Source organism: Lycium ferocissimum, chromosome 8 (genome assembly GCF_029784015.1).
Source record: "Lycium ferocissimum isolate CSIRO_LF1 chromosome 8, AGI_CSIRO_Lferr_CH_V1, whole genome shotgun sequence".
NCBI lineage: Eukaryota > Viridiplantae > Streptophyta > Magnoliopsida > Solanales > Solanaceae > Lycium > Lycium ferocissimum.
Genome location: NC_081349.1, coordinates 35,969,382 through 35,975,104, shown reverse-complemented (window position 1 = coordinate 35,975,104; position 5,723 = coordinate 35,969,382). Strand labels below are relative to the sequence as shown.

Here is a 5,723-nt window from a genome sequence, read left to right as displayed (position 1 = left end):
CATTTGGGGAGGCCTGGGGAGAAAAAGGCCTCGAATGTCCTCTTGAATCCGGTCCTTTCGGGAATGGGCAGCCCGGGATCGGTCCCCAGGTTATAGGTCTCCCTTCTCTTCTCGGTTGAGTCTACCGCTTCGCCGTGTTGAGGCATTCTCAATCACTTGATGGACGAACCAGCCCAGGACGTTGCTCTCGACCATCCGAGCTTCTTCCCTTCTAGGTTCGCGACACCTTTAGTCTTGGAGCCGTTTCATCATTTTTAACTCTGCAACCGGGCTATTGCGACTCCTTGTTCGGCAATAGCCGCTCGTTCCCGCAACATTTCAAAAATAAGACGTAAGTTAATATCATCATGGTATTTCGCACTTTCGGCCTTGTGCCGGGATAAAGTGATGCAGTCGAGAGTACTTTTAGGATCGGTAGCCGGCTAGGCGGCGTTCTCCCCGGTTCACGGTGTTTGTCGGTTGAGGCCCCTCCCTCGAATCGACGGTATTTGGGTCGACGGAATCCTTTGCATCCCCTCGTAGGCCTTGTTCTCATTTTCGGCCACAATCTCGTTGTTGTGTGACCAGATTGTCCACTGTTTGCCATTTGGTCCGTTTTCACAGAGACAAACAAAAAAAATGAAAAATCTTTAGGTGAGCAAATAGAAACCGAGATTAAAGACCACTATTATCCTAGCCCCACGGTGGGCGCCAATCTGTTTATCCCGAAATTGGGTAATAAGTTGAATTTGTAAATGAGGTATAGGATATGTGAATATTTTAATCTATTTTTTGATCAATGAAGAATGTATATGTGTATTCGCTTATGGATGGCTTATATATATATATATATATATGGATTTACGTGCTAATGATTTGGATGAATGAATCAGTATTATGGATTTGAGCTAAGATAGTTATGTATATTTACGCAATATTGAATGATATGATTCAATGAATTTAAAGCTATAAACCGGACCAAAATCAGAGAGAGCGAGAGAGAGAGAGAGAGAGAAAGCTTCAATATAAATTCTAATACAATGTTTTGGATCTGAAAAGCCAACCCCTAAAAGTAAGGAAGTGTCCCCTATTTATAGTTTTTCTCTATGGGCCCTTCATACATCATGGAGCCCTTTTGGAATAAAGGAAGCCCTAATATGGATAAGGTTGGGTCGTACGGTCTGACACCCGTACGACTGATAGAAACAGGTGACAGAATGATCTCCACATGTGGCGATTGAATAAGCCGGTCGATTAACTGGACCAACGGCCATGATCATAACGGTCATGAAGAAACCGAGCTAACGGCCACGACTAACTCAGCTATGTATAAACAGACCAACGGCCACGATCAACTCGGCCATGGAGAAACCGGACCAACTGCGCTAAGAAGTTTTCCCCTGATAAATCGGACCCTACGGTTTTCTTCAAACTTCTTCTGACCAAGCACTACTGATGCAATACCCTCGGTCTGAGCGCTTGTGTTTGTTTTCTTTCTTTTGTCAGCCCCCGGTCTCACCGGTCAAACGCTAACCCGATTTTTACCGTATACAGTGTTTCACAAGTGTAGAGAGATCTATGTCAATGCGCATGACAAAAGAAGATGCTATGGTTACAAGTGTCATTGTCTCCTTGACCAAAATAAATTAGGCAATCATCCTTGCCTTATATGTCAATAAAAGCTTATCCGCATCGGATATTTAGATTGAATCGATATATGCGTGGCGTGTGTTTGATTATAGAGTTATTTTACTCAACAATAATAAGTAACATGTATTTTTACTCCATTAAATCACTTAGCCATGATAAGTTATATTAATTTGTGTACTAATGTTACTGGGCCTCGTTGATCTTGTTCGAGGCATGTGGAGTTTTCAGTAAAAGTGAGCCTTCCTCAATTTATTCATGGAGCAGCTTCTATCCATCCTATGCAATATCTTTCTTTTCAGAGTATGTATCTCAAACTATGTATTTAATTTGATCTATCTCAAATGCTACTTGACGGATGTATTTGAGTTTAGGTTGCGTTATCAGGCATCATATTGGTTTTAGAATTTCCCTTGCTTTGAGGTCATTCTTATTTCCATGTTCACGGAACCGTTTCAAACAATTACGATGACAAATTTATTGTTGATGGTTCACCTAGCAAGTAGTGGCTTGTTAGGTTCCAGTCACTGTTAGATATTTTATAATATTTGGAGGTCTTAAATTAAACAGACACACCTGTTCATGAAAAGGCATGACTATTCTGAAAAGTCATCTCTCAAATATAAATATAAGGACACTCTAGAAGTAGCATACGAAAAATCTGCAGCTATAACACGGGTTTTGTTGTATTCTGAAAGAGATTGCTTGTATTTTTTTCAATATGTATACGGGTAATATCACTTTAAGAAAAGTCGGTTCTTCACGCCTCAAAGCCAATTCTTCTTCGGTTATGTTTACCTATTTTTCTAACAGTCACGACTAGAGATTTTGGATTGTGATATTTATAGATCTCATATCTGTACATATACTTGTCACCTTATATATATTGTACCCCATAATACATAGTATATGTAGAACAATATCATTTGGAGAAAATTTCCGCATTGAGGTCATAGCCTTACCTCGGTCCGAACTAGCTTAACATTCATGAATTGCTTTTTACGATCCAATTATGCACCACACTAGCTCGATTGGTTCAAAAGAATACTCAACGAGGTTAGACGAATCCATTGAACCCAATTCCACAGGTTGAAATCCAAGTGCAGCCCCATGGTCAAACCTTGAAATAAATCATGTACCCGAGTTACTCATAACCCTATACAACTCCTAGTCGAGTCCATTTCATTGTTCAACACATCAATGTAGTAATTCTAGGGCTTAGACCCAAAATCTCCAATTTCTACACGCATTTCCGTGATTTAGATGTCCAAAAACAGTTTGCCTACAGAAACCCTTCATATTTAATTTTGACGCCATTGTTGTTTCTCTCTCTGCGATTTCAAATTCAAATTTTAAATTCAGTTGCTTCCAAAAGAAGGTTCCTTGCTAGCTGGGTTTGGACTTTGTAACTTCGGTCGGGTGCTAATGGTCCGTATTGTTTTGGGCTTTTAGCCTATTAAACAAAAATGAGGAGAAGTGCACAGATACCCGATTGACGTCATTTAATTAATTGGAGAAGGGCCAAATATACTTATGTACTATTGGGAAAGGGCTAACTATACCCCTTATTATAGTTTTGGTTCAAATATACCCCTGCCATTATAATATTGGATCAAATATATCCCTCCTCCGTTAAAGTTGTCTATGGTGGACCTCCTATCCTACGTGGCATTGATATTTTATGAGGTGGATGCCTCGTGGCATTACTGCCTCATCACCGCTCCTAACCTATTTTACTCCTCCCCACTTCCACCACTAAAATTTTCTTCACTCGACCACCATTACCGCCATATTATCCTTCAATGGGACTAAAGTTGAGAGAGAGAAATAATGGACTTCAAATGAAACTCAAACTACTAAGAAATCCGTGGGGTGGATAATCTGGTGGTAGGGGAAGGAAATTTTTGTGGCGGAAGTGGGGAGGAGTATTTAGAGGGGGTGATCATCACATCATCAAATATATGTCCACCTTAGACAACTTTAACGGAGGAGGAGTATATTTGATCCAATAATATAACCGGAGGGGTATATTTGAACCCAAAGTATAACGAGAGATATATTTGGCCCTTTCCCAATAGTAGGGGTATATTTGCTCCTTCTCCATTTAATTTGTGTCTGCTTTTTAATTTTTTTGGGCACGTGTATCCACCTCGAGTATACGGTGTTGAAGTTAGTTTGGACAAAGTCTAACTTCAAACACAATATTTAAAGCTTTATATGGTTGAAGTTCACACACATATGACTAAGATTCAGTCTTTTTAACATAACATTAGCCATAAGTGGCTGATCAAGTACAATCATTGTTTCCTCACTTCAGTCAATTTCTTGAACTTCACTTATATGCAACTTTAGACGTTATATCTAGAGTTTGATTTTTTAAGCTTAACTTCAGATACTTGCGTGTATAAAAATGAATATATGTAGAAAATCTTTTAAAGAGTGGATACAAATTACATGGTCGTGTCAAAAAAGGCTGCCCGTGAATTTTCGAACAGAATTGTGTCAGATTTGACTGGTTTATATACTTTTCTAGGGGTCATTTGGTTGATTGTTTGGTACAACAAACTCTCAGCATAAAATTTGAAATAACATAATAGAATATTTTATTGGCTGCATATGAAAAATAATTATTGATTGAATGTAGCATTAGATTGACAATATCAAATAATAACCGCATTCGAATTTTACTACTACTACATTTGTTAATTGCTAAATGAAACGTCGACTTATCCTAAATGGATAGTTTAGTGGCTCCTCTATCGTGATCTTGAATCACAATGACATTGGAAATATTGCTCTAGCGATTGGTCATTCCTAGTATGATAATATGTAAAGTTGAATTTATGGTTTGACTGGGATTTAATTATTAAGTAATAGCGTCAGTTATAGTGTATCTGACACACTGAAAGCTCAGAATTGTAGTCGGCATGCATCACTTAGAGATTCTGGAGTTTAACGATGAACCAAGTTTGGCTAAACATGGCTTAAAATATAAGGAGCACTATGAGGTACTAACCATGTCATAAAAACCATTGGTTGACCCGTAATTAGCAATAACTAGATGCAATGGTTCGTTTGCTGCAGCAAAAGAGGTGTTTTCTCCAGTGGCGAGTTAGAAATTTCACGAAGGGTGTTCAAGTATTACATAAGTAATTTTTTTTTTTTTTTTTTGACGAAAGGGTGCACAAAAATTTTAAAATCAAACTACACAATATTAGTAATTGAATTTTTCAATGAAAGGATGCACCAAAATTTAAAATCAAACTACGTAATATTTAGCTTTAATATGAAGTGAACAGGCAAAGCAAAAAAAACAAACAATAAATAAATAAATAAATAAATAAATAAAGAGGAAGAGAAATGAGAATTCAGCCTAGAATGAAACCACTCTTTAGGCTTCAAACTTTCACCGGCCTCTAGCGATGACAACGATAGCAGCAAGACACGAAAAATGGAGAGCAGAATCAGATTTTTCTTTTTTTAATTTCTTTGTGGAGCCTTTTGCTTTTGATTGTAGCAACGCTATTGAGAGTTTTTAGGATTTACTCGTTAACTTTCAATTAAACAAATAATTTTAAATTTTATTAAAAAAATTTAATGAAAAGAAAAAGAAAGTCAAAGACAAATTGGTTGGGAATCCTATAACTGGCTGCTGCGAAAGTTTTTTTTAAGACAAAATAACAGATTTTTACATTATAGGCCTTTAATTAAGGATTATTTTAGTAAGTAATATTACTTTTGAATTATTCAAATTAATTTTGACTTATTCAAAATAATAGATTTATTAATTATTATAGCACAAATTAAATTGGTGAGGTTGGATTAGTGTTACTCCTATATACAGTATAATTTTCCAGCGATTATTAGGTTGTAGCTTCGCCCCTGATTTTTTCCTGTATTTAGGCCCCTGCACAGAACGGGTTTTTGCAACTACTTGTACATAAAAGGTGAAGTGTAGATGCAAGTAATGAAACGAAGTTCTTGTGTGTAGAATTTGTACTCCACTATATATGCATAAATTTATAGACCACATTGATTTCATTTTGATCCCGATATGGCAAATTTAATACTACACATATTGTCAACTTTGAAGATAG

General features: G+C 37.0%; 1 long non-coding RNA gene across 1 annotated transcript; it reads left to right on the top strand.

Moving 5' to 3' along the window:
• Positions 1-1,538: 1,538 nt before the first annotated feature.
• On the top strand, positions 1,539-2,019 carry LOC132066882 (uncharacterized). Its single transcript, XR_009416956.1, has 2 exons — positions 1,539-1,752; positions 1,851-2,019. It is a non-coding gene; the product is annotated as an uncharacterized LOC132066882 (long non-coding RNA).
• The last annotated feature ends 3,704 nt before the right edge of the window (positions 2,020-5,723 follow it).